This window comes from Hylobates moloch, unplaced genomic scaffold (genome assembly GCF_009828535.3).
Source record: "Hylobates moloch isolate HMO894 unplaced genomic scaffold, HMol_V3 SCAFFOLD_14, whole genome shotgun sequence".
Taxonomy (NCBI): Eukaryota; Metazoa; Chordata; class Mammalia; order Primates; family Hylobatidae; genus Hylobates; species Hylobates moloch.
Genome location: NW_026652289.1, coordinates 7,524,168 through 7,538,969, shown reverse-complemented (window position 1 = coordinate 7,538,969; position 14,802 = coordinate 7,524,168). Strand labels below are relative to the sequence as shown.

Genomic DNA, 14,802 nt, shown 5'->3' with positions numbered 1-14,802 from the left:
CACCTCCTATTTTAGAAGCCAATGGGTATAAAGCACAAGAAATAAAACCACTGAAAAAGCAAAAAATAAAAAGGAAAGAAATAAAGACTCGGCACTCTGACACAGATGAAGCAGATGATTATGTTTATTTAAAACAGCAACTTATTTTTTAATGTCTATGAACTAAAGATTTCTCAGGACATCTTATTTCATGTTAAGTGTCCGATGCAGCAATCTTTGCCTTGCAAAGTCCATTACAAATAGGCTTGTGCATTCCAGAAAGGAAGCATGCATTTAACTTTCTCAAATATGTAATATGTAATTCTTTTTTTAAAATTTTTTACTTGCTTGGAGTAAAGACTGAAAGCAAGTATTCAATCTCGCTTCCTTTGCCAGTGCAAACATAACTAATTCTGATCCTCATTTCCATTTCTTCCTTAATCTTTTTAAATCAGGGTTGGGCCAGCATTTATTCCCAACCTTTTGGCGAAGTAGCCTGTATTTCAAATGGGGCCGCGATGCTACTGCGTGTTGTCCTGACCAGCGCTGTCCGCTTAGGAGAAAGAAATGGAGGCATTTTACTCACAATCACAGAGCTTATGTATGCCAGCATTACAGAATGCAAAAAATAACTTTGCAACAATCTGAAAGGGTAATTTATGGAGCGTGGACAGTAAATGGGGTATGTTTTCTGTCCTGAAAATCCCAGATGAGGGCAGGCTTATGAATAATTTTCAAAAATCAGGAAGTCTATGGAAATCCCCGCTGTCTTATAAAGATTGCACCGTGCTCATTGCATCTCCCACGGCCTCTGCCTCCTCCACCTCCTCCGAGGTTCCTTGGTCCTGACTCCTAATGGCAAGGGCCAAAGAACACAGGCACCTGCCTCCAGCAAATCCACTCCAATTCCCCCTCATTCCCAGACACAAATTTCCATGAAAACCAGACAGAGGACAGAAAGCAGGGGCAGGATATTCCAAAAGCACTTCAGATCTGCAGCCTGATTTCATTAGACTCGCTGGCTTGTTTCTTTTAGTCCCTGGGTGTGTTGACTGCAGGAGAAACCTCACTAAAGATGACACTTCAGAACTGTGAGTCCGAACACTTAACGAAAGATGTGCCCAGGAGAAAGGTCTAGAAGCTCAGAGACAGTGAGGAAGGGGCATTGCTCAGCGATACTTAGATGCCTTTATGAGCTGACTCTACTGGCAGTCACTTGTCATGTCTCTGAATCCACCCACACATCCCTATAACATATGAAAACTGTTGGGCCCAAAGGAAAAAATAAACTCGACGGTTGTCATTAATCCAAGTTTAACTAAACACAACAGTTCCAAGAGTACATTTCAGCCATTTCGCACCCGCAGATACCCAACCTGAGAAGCTGATGGGGAACGGCTGTTTTGGCATCACCAAGGGCTGAGGCAGGCAGCACCCAGGGGGTTTCTGTCCCCCCTGTGGCGCTGCAGCTGAGAGCCACACCCATGAGCTGACGAAGTAGCGTTTGTCTCAAAGGTCTTCCTTGATGACGTGGCAAACTGCAAGGACCAAGCACAGAGGCACCTGGACACCAACCCTTCCCTGCAAGCCACATGGCCAGTCAAACGTTCTGGTTACCAGGGATGACACGCTTTTTCCGACAAGATTTTAAGCACATGTGGCTTACATCAATGTGGTCTCGTATTCATTCTGTGTTTAGACCACTTGCCTCGCACGTTCTCATATTTACACATGTTCACTGAACGTAACCTCGAGTGAATTATTTAAGAAGCCTTAATGTGCTTCAGACTGCTCAAATATAATTTAGACTTTAAATTAAATTTGTACTCTGATACGAAACTGTAATGCTTGAATGCAGCTTACGGCATCAAGTGGAGGTGCAGGAGGCCTTGGAATAGAATTTCAGTTACCTCTAAAGGGCTCACACCTGGTGGCCCACGTTCCTTATAGGACGAAACAAGATTCGACTACAAAATCCAACTCATTGCCTACATTTGAAAGCCAGGGAGCCTGCAGTTCACAAGATAAAGTCTTGCTTTTCCATTTGTCCTTAGATGACCCTACAATAAAGCATCACAACACACCAGAGACGTATAATGCCAGACGCGAGAACACACAGCCTGTTAGGTAACAGGGGTACCTTAATGGCGCCGGTTCCAGGTTCTTCTCCCCTCCTTGACCGGGCACTGTCTGAACCCGCCAAAGGAGGGCCAATCAGAAAGAAGCATCTCCCACCTTCCCTTGGGCCCGCCCCACGTAGGCCCAAGGGATATAAAACCCAGCACACCAGCAGCGCTCTCTCTCTCTCTCTTCTCTTCTCTTTTCCTCTCTCTCTTCTCTTCTCTCCCCCGCACGACCTGACCTCTACCTCTCCAATAAAGATCTCTTGGCTGCCACCGGTGTCATCTCTGACTAGCCTGTCGCCCTTCACAGCCATGCTCCTTGGTCTGAGGTTTTGGGTATGGTTGGGTGTTTTAATAAACCACAATATTCCTTCTCCCTTACTGTTTGGTTACCAATAATTGTGCTGCATTAGGTATAAAATTCAATATAGTGATTAGAGTCTAGAGAAGCCACATTTATTTTATTTAGCAGTTTTTGTTTTATTTTATTTTTACAGTAAGCACTGCCCACCGGGAAAAATAAACCAAAACAAAAAGAGTGAAATTCCCTTATTATGCACTAGTGATAATGAAAACAAACTTATCTACAAGGAACCACAGACGAGAAACTTGCTAGAGACCAGCTACTGGAACTAAAAACAAATTTCTTTTTCAGGAAAATGTGAATGAGTAAGAATCTGCTAGTGAAGTTTCTTACTTTGCACAAAAAATTAAATGAAATCTTAACTTTAAGAGTAGCATAGGCTGGGCACGGTGGCTCAGCCTGTAATCCCAACACTTTGGGAGGCTGAGGCAGGAGGACTGCCTGAACTCAGGGGTTCCAGACCAGCCTGGGCAACATGGCAAAACCCTGTCTCTACTAACAATACAAAAAATTAGCCGGGCATGGTGGCGTGCACCTGTAGTCCCTGCTACTCAGGAGGCTGAAGCGTGAGAATCACTTGAACCCAGGAGGCAGACGTTGCAGTGAGCCAAGATTGCACCACTGCACTCCAGCCTGGGCAACAGAGCAAGACTCTGTCTCAAGAAATAAAAATTAAAAAAAAAAAAAAAAGAGTAGCGTAGTTAAAAGGGTAGAAGGTTAGTCAATGACGCATCATGTATAGTACACATATAGCACATTGATGATAACAAATGGCATGTAAGCACTATGGATTGACTTCAGAAGACTTTTCCATAAGCTTCATATTGCAAACGAAGGGAAAGGCCTGTGTTATGTGCAACCTGTCATGATCAAATAGTGTGAATATGTCCTTGTAAAGGTTAATTCTGTAGCAATACATTCAGTTGATGTGCTTTCTTCCTCTGGGATTCTAGCACTTTAAGAATGCCGTTCTTCAAAATAATCAATTGTATGATTCTCAAGAAACATGCAAAATAAGAAATTTGTCATCAAGCTGGAATTATCTTTAAATAGAGGATATTCAAATAGCATTTTTATGCCTGGAGTTGTCACAGCATGATTCCAGCAAAAGCCGCACTATTTGTTACCGGGCATACAGAGTTTTGGCCTGAAAAGTCAGTATTTTATTTTACCCTTTAAAAGCATGAAGTGACTCAACAGGAAATTATACATACATTTTTCCCTCCAATGTAAAAACTGCAGATCTAGTACCGAACATGTCACGCTGGCATTCAATTTTCTATTGCTATCATATCTGATTCCTTAGTGACATAAGGTCACAAAACTTCTACTCCTGTGGCCAAGTTACATAATAGATGTTGTGGTTGCTCATTATATTAAATTTGAATTCCTAAGCTAAACATTGTAGACCTGCACTATTCAGCACGGTGGCCACTAGCCACATGTGACCATGGAGCCCTTGAAATGTGACCAGCCCAGATGGAGATTTGCTGTAAGTATACACTACACAATGCATTTTGAAGATTTCATATAGAAAAAAATAAAGTCAAATATCTCATCAATATTTTACACTGATTACATTTGAAATGATAATATTTTCAGCATGTGTTACATAAATTACATTATTAAAATTAATTTCACCTGTCCCTGTCGTTTTTAATTTGGCTACTGGAAGATTTAAAACTACCCCTGAGGTTCATGTTCTATTTCCTTTGCCCAGCACTGCTAGGACCTTACACAGACTCTACCTCCACGTCAGTCGCTCCCTTCGGGTCACTTCCGTAACAGGCCCGCTGCTCTGACCAAGATAACTACATACAGCGGAGTCCCATGGGTGGATCTCAGCATCAGCCTGCCTGGTTCTGATGCTGCACTGGCTCCCACCATTGTGTGACTCCAGGCAAGGTGCTCCGCACTCCTGAGCCTCACTGCTATTCTGGAAAATGAGGACAATTAGAGCACCTCCTGCAGAGAGCCACAGTGAAGACAGTCCTGGCAACATGTCTCCTGTGGCTATACCATCTGGTGAGTGAATGTCACCTGCCACCTTCCACAACACCACACCTCTCCCTTCCCTTATCTAAGACTGCTTTCTTCCCTACCTCTTAACTTTACACCTGAGAAGTAGGTGGTCTGATCCCTCCAACACTCCAGAGGATTTGGTCGGTTTCCACACGGTGTGACCCACTCCCAGGTAACACTTCCACCCTCCAAACACACCAGCGGGCCTGACTCCCCCACCCTCCTGCCCACTGCTATCTCTACCATTCCCGCCAATCCAGATCCAACACGCCATGGCATAGCTCAAGGGCCTCAGCCTCCAGGTAGCATGCTCTGATCCTCTGATCTTCCTATGGAATGGTGTAGATTGCTTTTGGATTGCATGATTCTATTTTATGTTATTCATACTCTACCTTGTTCCCAAAAAGGGACTCAAAGTGGTCTACAAGGATATATGCAATATGACAATGTTGTTTAAAATTCAGAAGCAAAATAAAAAATAAAGATGAAGCTAAAGGGAAACGGGTAAGAACATAAACTCGAGCTGGGAATGCAATGGCCTGCCAGGCAGGCCTCAGGGTCTTACATGTCTGCTGGAGTTGGGTCATTCACACGTCTCCAAATAATGAAATCCAACCAAATGCTCAGACAATGACTCCTGATGCTAAGGCTAAAAATGAAATCCTCCAATGATTCCATAAGAAAGAAGACCTGTGTGGAAGCAAGCATGCCCATGAACGGCCCTACAGCAAACCCAGTGCATTGCACGAGGCTGTCTCCCTGCTCGGGAACATCTCCCCCATCGCCATACAGTCTAGAGCCCTGTTCACTGCCATGCTGGCCCAGTTCAACCAGGTGGTCCCACTGAGGATGCCACGCTTGTTGGTGTGTGAACTCATCTCCTTCGAGATTTCATGATGCGCACGTTCACCCCCTTTCTAGATTTCATGACACAAGCATTCACCCCTTTTCTAGATTCTATGGCAAGTATGTTCACCCCCTTTCCAGATTGCACAGCATTTGCATTCACCCCCTAGATTCTAGATTCCACGGCATGCACATTCGCCCACTTTCTAGATTCCACGATGTGAATGTTCCCCTCCTTTCTAGATTCTGTGGTGTGAATGTCTGCCCCAATTCCATGGCATTCTTGCTCACCTCCCTCTCTAGATTCCATAGCATGAGAATTCATCCTCTTTCTGGATTTTGCCTCCCTGAAGTCATTACCCAAGGCTTCTGCATAGTGTCTTGCATGAAGTCTTACATAGAACATAAGGCAAAAACACGGACTAAATGGACAGCTTGCCATTCCACCATACAGTTTGTAGCTTCTAGCCTCTCTTCCTTTGCACGTGCCTTTCCCGTGATCCGGAGCACCCCCTCTGTGGCTGGAGTCCTGTACCTTCTCACCCTGAGTCAAATCTAACTGGCCACTGATCTCTGCCTACTCAGCATTGCCTGAATTCTCAGGCATTCCACTTGTCCTGTATTAATTTCCACCTGCAGGCATTTATCCTAAGGACACTGCATTTAGAGTGTCCTTGCAAGAGGGGATGCTCCTCTCTTCAACTAAACTTAGCTATTTAAAGTAAAAAGGGTGGTAGTTTGGTTTACCTGTTAACACAACTCGTAGAAAAGAGAAAAATTCAAGCATGCAACTAATTGCTGCAGACAGACAGGTGGATAGGCAGGCTCCATAGCGGAATGTTCTGGCTTCTCCCACTAAATTTGCAGTGGTTTGTCTAATCTCTAGATGTGTCCCGTGTCTTAACAGTCCCTGTATGACTTATGCTCCCACCTCTTTTTTGGGACAGTGCTCTCATTTAATAGATGCTCAATATATTTTAATTAAGAAATGTATTTCCAGGTTGCTTAAGACCAGTAAAGAACAATTAATACAAGTTAATGCTTAATTTTGCAAAGAAAAAGTTTATATTGATGGTAAATGCATTTACAAATGTGCTCTTAATGTACAAACAAATACAGCCCTTACTGTGGGTTACACATACTTATGAAATGATTTTATTGACTTACCTTTGGTTTTACAACTTGGCTATGGGGTACTTAGAAGAAACTGCCCTTGTGGGACATTCTGTTTAATCACTTATATTTACAAGCCTTAGAAAACTGCAAAAATATATGCAGTTTCATTAAGAGATATTTGATCTTCAGAACTGATACTATTTCATCTATAAAATCCTTTTACTGGCTGGGCGCAGTGGCTCACGCCTGTAATCCCAGCACTTTGAGAGGACGAGGCAGGCAGATCACCTGAAGTCAGGAGTTTGAGACCAGCCTGGCCAACGTGGCGAAACCCTGTCTCTACTACAAAAATTACCCAGGCCTGTTGGCAGGTGCCTGTAATCCCAGCTACTCGGGAGGCTGAGGCAGGAGAATCATTTGCACCCAGGAGGCAGAGGCCGCAGTGAGCCAAGAATGTGCCATTGTACTCCAGCCTGGGCGACACAGCAAGGCTCCATCTCTAAATAAATAAATTAAATAAATAAATAAATAAATAAATAAAATCCTTTCACTTTGATACCTCAAGTAGTAATCAATAATATCCCTCTCTGTTCTAATGGCAGGGCCTTTAGGTAAGGTTTCAGAATTTGGGATAAATACTAATAATATGCTGATCTAACATCTCTTCTCCAGAAGACTCCCTAGATTTGATTTTTACTGTCATTATTTCTATTTTAAAACTCTGTAGTGAAGTAAGTTTTACTGCCGGGGTCAAATAGACTAGAAAGTACTTTTCAATACTGAAGAAGCAAATTTTTCCTCCACTTTTGCTTATTCTGTCCTCTTGCTGCTGTATCTTGAACTGCAGAAAAAGCAAGCCTTGCACAAGGCAAGTTTAAACTTTGTGCAATTATAGATCCAGATTTGTAAATCTGGCAGCAGGCTCACATCAGCTTTGTGAGGTTGGGTATAATTTTAATGAGAATCCATTCAACATATGAAGTCTTCTTAGACTGTTTCTCAATTAGCACTTGGTTTCTTTTCAAAATGTTTTTTACCTCATTTCCTAATACAAGAAATCTCAGCTTTCTGATACATTTAATTAAAAAGTTTTATGTTGAGATTATAAATGTGAGTGGTTTCTGTTTCAAAACATTTAATTTTACTAGCACATCCTTCACTTATTATTTATATTCTGCTTAGATCTCTGCATTTCCCATGCAAAAATCCTGAAACGCACCTTCTTCAGTGCTGAGGTCTAAAATTGTCCCTTCCTAAGCAGTGCCACAGTCATCCCCTCTTCCTGCCACAGGGCCCCTCATAATAGCTTCTTTCAGTTCTTCCTCTGAACCCTGAGACCCCCGTTCACTCCCATGTCAAGCAGAATTCCAAGCCTTCATTGCACACAGAGGTGGGTCCAGGGAGGTATCCTGTGTTTCTGAAATTCCTGCTTTGCCTGTGCCTAAGCTTCCCAATTCTCCCGAGAGTCCTCATTTTAAGAACACAGCATTGCGCTAGCATTCAGCATCTCCCACCATACATTGCAAATGGATAATTAGCTTGATTGCCAGGAGATTCACCTTGCTATCCCCCCACCCCACCCTTCAGCAATGTGTGTGGAATGCACTTGGCTCCGTACAAATTAATTGTGTGTGAGGGGTGACATCTGACTATGAACAACTAAAAAGAACCATTTAATCAGGCCAAATTCCCTTCAGGCTTATTGAGGCTTGAGTGTGGATTTTTAAAATGTAAGCAGCACTGTCACTGTAACCATGAAACAGTCATGGTTTTAAGAAGTGAAGTTTTGAGGGACAACAACATGACCAACAGACTCTACCTCAGCATCCAATTCCTAAATTAGTTAACACAAACTTGGGCCCCACTTTTCAACAGAAGCACAGCTCTAAGTAAAGGCTGGTACCCAGCTCTGCCCACTCAAATTATTTGGTGAACAGGCGAAATGGGAGGAATTGCAGGTAGTACTGCAGCATCTGCCTGCCTTGGAAAACAGGCTTTCCATGAAATATAGTTTTAAGGTCCCCAGAGGCCAGGGCTCTCTCCCTCCCCTACTCTTCATTGCACCCCCCGCCAGCCCACATGTGACGAAAAACCACTGCCCCTGCAGAGGCCCCAGCAGCAGGCAAGGGTCTGTGGATGAAAAAGAGGAATATTACAAAGGGGTTTCTGGCTGGAGGGGGGTTCCAGGGAGGGCGGAGAGGTTCAGGCTCCAAAGCTGGCAGCAGCCCCTACAGATGGAAAGCTCCAGTGACAGGACCCATGAAAGGACACTGCAGAGCTTGTCCCATGTCATTGGGCCATCAAGACATCAAGGGCTGCCTGGATTTCAGGAACTCATATCTGCAAACCAAGAAGGAACAGCATGTTCCCATTGCCAATTTCAATCAATTTATTAAACTAAGGCAATAGGTAACTAACAGATTTACTAAGATCTTGGGATTCTCTTACTGTCCATCTTAGTTCAGATGGAAAGATTCACAACACCAGCTAATCTGATTCCAGGATGCAGCTTCTGACGGTGCACAAGCTAATACTTCCTCAAGATAGTCACACAAACCTCCCTGCCAGGCGTGCAGAAAAGTGTGCACGCTCCAATTTAGTCTTTCTTTTACTTTCCAACTTTAAGTACTTTAGTGAGCCCCAAGGATGCATAGCCCACTCTTTCCACCCAGTTAGAAAGAAAATTAATCTTTCCACCAATAACAAAGAATCACTTAATGGAAATAGGACGATAGTACTTCACTAAATAAGGCTTCGCTCCTTTGCTCCCCTGCTCTCAAAACTGAGGTTCAAATGTATTTCTACACTTTCAAATGAACATTTGGAAACTTTTGCTGAATGCTTACATCAAGTAAAAATAAGGGTTTCCTATTTTTTAAAAGTCATTCTATATGTGCCTGTTTTCTTTCCTATTTCTTAGAGAGATGGCTTTTCCCCCTGGAGTATGTTTTGCAGGGGGAATAATTACTGCAATAATGTTATCCTTAAAAGGGAGCACATATAAGACAAAAGCAGGTAGAAAAATCTCATTCCCACTAAAACAATTCAAAATCATAGGTTAGGCTTTAAAAGGAAGCAGCTACAAATCTAGGTTTTAAAAACCTTTAGACACACTAAAGATTTGTCCCAGATCACATCTGATGTCTATTTCTCTATTTCTCTGGGATCATAACAAAAAAAGGTGATAATTCAAATGGCCTATTTTACACACTTGAAGCATATTTCCATTGTCTCATATAGCTGTTCTGAATAGGACAGAGTCACATAATGAAACTTCCTTTGCACATTCTCCTGAACACGCACTGAGTCAAGATAACCAAACCCCTTACTTTCATTGTAAAATTACTGTTTCTCACACGCAATCAGGGTCTCCCAGATTATGACATGCGACCCTAAAAATAGGAGAACTTAAAAGTTAGTTTAAATCTAAAACTTAGACCCAGTGCTCCATTTTTAGACGCACCCTTTAATTTCTTGATGTTGTCTACATTTTACTTACACTTAAATTTAGCAAAGTAATTTTAGCTCAGCCTCCTTCACTACCTTCACTAGACTTTGCAACGTTACAAACATGAAGCATTCAAGCCTCTCCCTAATATGAAAATGTTTTAAATAAAAGATAAAGTTAAAAGGGAAAGATCCCCCTTTTAACTTTAAGTTTTAACTTTTTTAGCTATGTTGAAGAACTGGTTCGGGTGACAGCCCAGCCATTGGAAAACTCCCGGTGTTGTTTATTTACAAAATAACTGCTTTCAATCAATCATTGTGAGAGGTCCGTACAGGGACAATGCATAATGGACAACTAATTAACTGACCCCTAATAAGGGTGTGGGAAATACCAGGGAGAATGCTATCATGCAAGGAACAGCAACAATATGGAGGGGTGGCTGGTCACTGCCAAGCGTGAGCATCCCCAAATACCGCAGTGATTTTCAGAGTTTTCAAAAAGCCCTACTCACACCACTGCCACTAAGTATCATAATCATCTGAAACCGTGCCCCAAAGATCTGAACATCTCTGTTACATCAGCCTATTTTTCTTACAAATGTTGCTCCTAAGGTTCAAATTCAAGGTGTAGAACATTAAACAATAGCTGTATTGTGAAGGACCGTGCTCCCTGGGAAAGCCCAAGTAACCTTACACACTGGGGAAGGAAAAAAGAACTCCTTTGCCATACTCCTCCTCTGTGGAAAACTGCCTCGGACGCAAGGGGTAAGGAAGCAAAGAAGTGACAAAAAGAGACCTGCATTCAGAGAGATCAGCTGTCAACTTAAACTGAGAAGTGACTTGATGCCTCACAGAGCTGGGATTTTGCCACCTTGACCAAACTGCTTCCCAGACTCCATAAGTCTCATCAGAAACGTAGGTGGCTCTGTGTCAACACCTTCTCAATGGAGTTCTATGAAATAACAGGCAACATAGACATTTATTCACTATGACAATGTCTTCCCACCACTCCAGATCCTATGACTGGGGCTGACTTGCTATCGGTTTTTGCCTGGGAATAGGAAACAATTCCAGAAACATTAGCTCTTCTGTTTTGAGAAGAAATAAATCCCCCCTTTTATTTCTTTTTTGTTTAAAGATAGCAAGATAAAAATAAAAACCAATATTACTTTTAGAAAAAAAAAGTGTTGAAAGTTTCCTATTACCCTACTTACAATGTGAGATACATTTAAAAGATACATAACATATAACATTGTAGAATAGTATGTAAGTTACAAATTCCTTTTGACGTCTTTCAGGGATGCTTTCCTTGTTACTTATGTATCTGGTATTCCACTGGGATCTTAGGTCTTACCACAAATAAAATATCTGATTTTATAAGATTAAAAACTCAACAAGGTTTTTCTTTAATATCAAAGCAAAACGTGGAACGTGGAGGGGGGAATGTTTATATACAGGTGTGCATGCAGCCCCTCACACAATCCCTTCAATGGTAAATGCTAATTTTCTAAATTTTAGCTAAAGAATTTGCATCAGATTAAATCACCAATAATTCCTCATGAAATAACAGATAAATGTGAAATAATGTACTACAATTCTACTCTAAATTTTTTAAATAAAATAAAGTAATTATAAAATGTTACAAAAGAGAAGAAACTGAAATTATAAGCGCAACTGGAATTATATATTCCTTAACAAATATCTCGAGATAGATTACCCATTTGCTAATTTAGTGTACTTTCCAAAAGCCATTGACCCAAACCGAAGCTAGGATTACCAAATGGCAAATAGCATTTGTGATGTGTGTAGCTCTTCTAAAGCCTTTCTTGAGAATTGTAAAACTTGATATATTAGCCACAAGTTTACATAGCTCACCCTGTTTCTGCTAGAATTATAATTTCGATGGTGTAATTAGCTTTTTAATAATTTGACACATGGTGAATTAATTTACAATGGTTGGGTTCTTCACAATGTCTGTTGTCTGATCCTCCTATGGATGAAGGCTATGAGCTCTGACCTGCCCTGGCAGCGGGCACCAGCCAATGCCAGCGGAGCAAGGGTTAACTTTGGGACTGTGACAGTTCTCCCTTCAGGGGCTCTAAACTACTTGGAGAGAATGGAAAACAGTCAAAAATAGTCCCAAAGGTAAATAAACTCTGTATCCTATGTATGTCACCCAGGGAAGAATAAAATGTATTTTTATTCACATTGAAAGTTTTCTGAACTACAAAAGCTATACAGACATGTACAGAGTGAAACCTGTAGCACATAGGAATATGTTATTTTGAAAGATAAAGGAAACTATCTTTAGATTAACGAAGAGTTGTATTAAATCCACATCCTCATTGAAATTGTTTATCCATTTTATTGCGCAGTGTAGTCTGCTATTAATAACAGCATTTGTCTTGTACTTAAATGATAATTAATGCCTCTATGCATCTATGCAATATACCATAGCAATAAACGTATGATGTATTTCAGACAGAAACCAGGTAAGGCTAGCTGATAAAATACAGACTGTATTTTTTTTAACGTGCCAAGTTTTGCAATTAGGGTGGTAAACTGGAGGCAAATAAACATAACAGCTGCAGGCTGAGGAACGGGAAGGTGAAAAGACTGAGATTGAGAGTGGGCAAGGAAAGGGACCGCTCCTGGCGCTGAGAGCTGGTCCCAGAGCCGGTGTTGCGGGGTGTGCGGGAAGGCGCCGTCGGGGGTCATTCCACCATCAGGACCCAGCGGACAGCGACAACCCAGCCTCAAACTTGGTCCCTACTTTAGGCCAAGCGTCAGCTTTTTTAGTTCAACCCTGATTTCCATTCCAGACAAGGACAAATAACCTCTTGGTCTGGGCCCCAGATGAAGTCCCCGCGGTGTGCTCTCCTGGCCCTTGTCAATTTCGGGGTGCCCCCTCCTCTCCATCTGCACCCGACTGCACGCGCCTCCCTGGGACCCCGCACTGGCGAGCCGTCCCTCCCGGCGCTGCACGCCCCACCTGTCCCGGCGCCGTCGGAAGAGCCCTGCAGAGTGCGCCCCTAGGGCCACCCCGCTGCCTTCGTCCCCGTCCCCGCAGCCGCTGTCGCCAGCGTGGGAGTCGGCCAGGTCGCGTGGGGTGCGGGACTCACCGAGAGGTTAGCGCCGCCGTCGGGGGAGGGCGTGTCCCGCACGTGTGTGTCCGCGCGTGTCTGCGCCCGCGTGTGCCCGCGCGCGTGCCTTGGCCGTGCGCGCCGAGCCGGGTCGCACTAACTCCCTCGGCGCCGACGGGCTCAGCCCATGGTGTGGGCGCCGGGCTCAGGGAGGCTCCGGCTCCCGCCAATCGCGGAGCAGGGCGGCCGCCCCGACGCGCGACTTGCGAACCCGGAGTGCGCGCCGGGGGCGGGGCGGGGACGCGTGGGCGGGAATGCACGCGCGTGGCCAGGTGCGCGTGGGTGCGAGCGCGCGGGAGTGTTCGAGTGCGCGCGTGTCCGTGTGTGCGTGGGTGTGGGTGTGCTCGCGTGTCCGTGCGCGCTCCCTCAGGGCCGAGAGCGCGGGCGGCGCGGGCAGGTTTGGACACTACTCGCCCTGCTCGGGTTTAGGACGCGGCTGGCGGCTCCGGGAGGAAGAGGAGGAGGAAGAGGAGGAGGCGGAGGAGGAGGAAGAGGAGGAGGCGGAGGAGCAGAGGCTGGGACGGCCGGAGGAGAGAGTCCGGCCCCAGCAGGAAAGGAACCCAGGACGCGACTACTGGAGGGGCGAGGAGCAAGGGAAGGACCAGAGGGGAAGAGAGGGGGTCATGGGAGGGAAAGTGTGGGAGGGGGAGCCGCGGGGGTGCGCGCTCCTCCTAACTCGGGGTCACTTTTAGCGAGAAGTGATATTTTTCCAGCCTCAGTGAAAACCGTTGCAAACATTGAAAATAGTAAAAGTGAAAACGGTGGCGACACTAGACGTTTATAAAATGACCGCGGACTGCCCTCGATGCTGATGAGAATTGGGACGACGCCGCGCAGAGCGTCCGGAGGGAGAGGCGCGGTGCCGGGGACCTCGGTCGTGGGGAGGAGCCGGATACAGCCGCCGGGACGCGGGGATGCCGAGGGCACCGCGGCCTGGTCTGACCGACGCACGCGGTGACAGCCGCCCTTGGGAGACGACGGCGTCTGCAAGAAGCAGCCTCCAAAGGGTGCAGCCGGGAGGCTCAGCTTGTCCGCCTCCGGGGCTCGGGGCTAAGCCCCTTCCAGAAGTTTTCGTTTCTACGCGAATTCCGACCGCAAAATCGAGCTTACCTGAGCGCCGCTCCTCTTCTCTCATGTCCCTCGGGGGCCGTCACGACCGTCCCGGAGCGATCTCTAGGAACCTGTCCCGGAGCGATCTCTTGCACACTCTCCCCATTCCGACCAAGTGAAAACTACCCATGTCCCTCCCTCTCCAAACTTTAACAGCCAAGAATTTCAGCAAACAGCCAGAAAGAAAGCTAAGTCTCCCCCCGCCCCCCACCCCAAGGGAAGGGCGGGAATAAGCACTCCTTTAATTTGAAAAATAATAATTAAAACTCCCTCAACTTTTAAGGCCGAGCAACATAATCTATTAATTGGTCGCTATTAACATGCAGTTTTATTGACCATAGCACACAGAAGTCTGATTGTGAGGGAGGAGTGTTTTCAATGAAAGTGGAGTTATTTTAGCTGCAGACGTGTTTACATTTCTGTGGTTTAGTCTATAACTTTCTCTTTTTCTTGCTTCAGAATTCTGCTCCATGAAGCAAAGCCCTTAGCTCCCAGACATTCCAAAAAGTCTGCCAAAATAATAGAAAAAACGAGAGGGAAGAAAAAACACACAGAGACCCCCAAGTCTGGGTCAGGCTCAGGGTTGGATGTGGGCAGGGTGAGTGTGCCCCCTCCCCGCGCACTTTCCAGTTAGGAAAAAAAAAAAAAAGTT

The 14,802-nt window shown here is 44.7% G+C and overlaps 1 protein-coding gene across 2 annotated transcripts in view; it reads right to left on the bottom strand.

The window, feature by feature from the left end:
• ERG (ETS transcription factor ERG) overlaps nucleotides 1–14,273 on the bottom strand; it is a 297,697-nt gene extending 283,424 nt beyond the window's left edge. The window contains exon 1 of one of the 2 annotated variants that reach the window (XM_032174500.1): nucleotides 14,151–14,273. The gene's annotated coding sequence lies outside the window, so the exon portion shown is untranslated. Of the gene's footprint in view, nucleotides 1–2,119; nucleotides 2,133–14,150 lie in introns of those variants that run through there. The other variant, XM_058427799.1, reaches the window with a different exon arrangement.
• Between the last annotated feature and the right edge of the window lie 529 nt (nucleotides 14,274–14,802).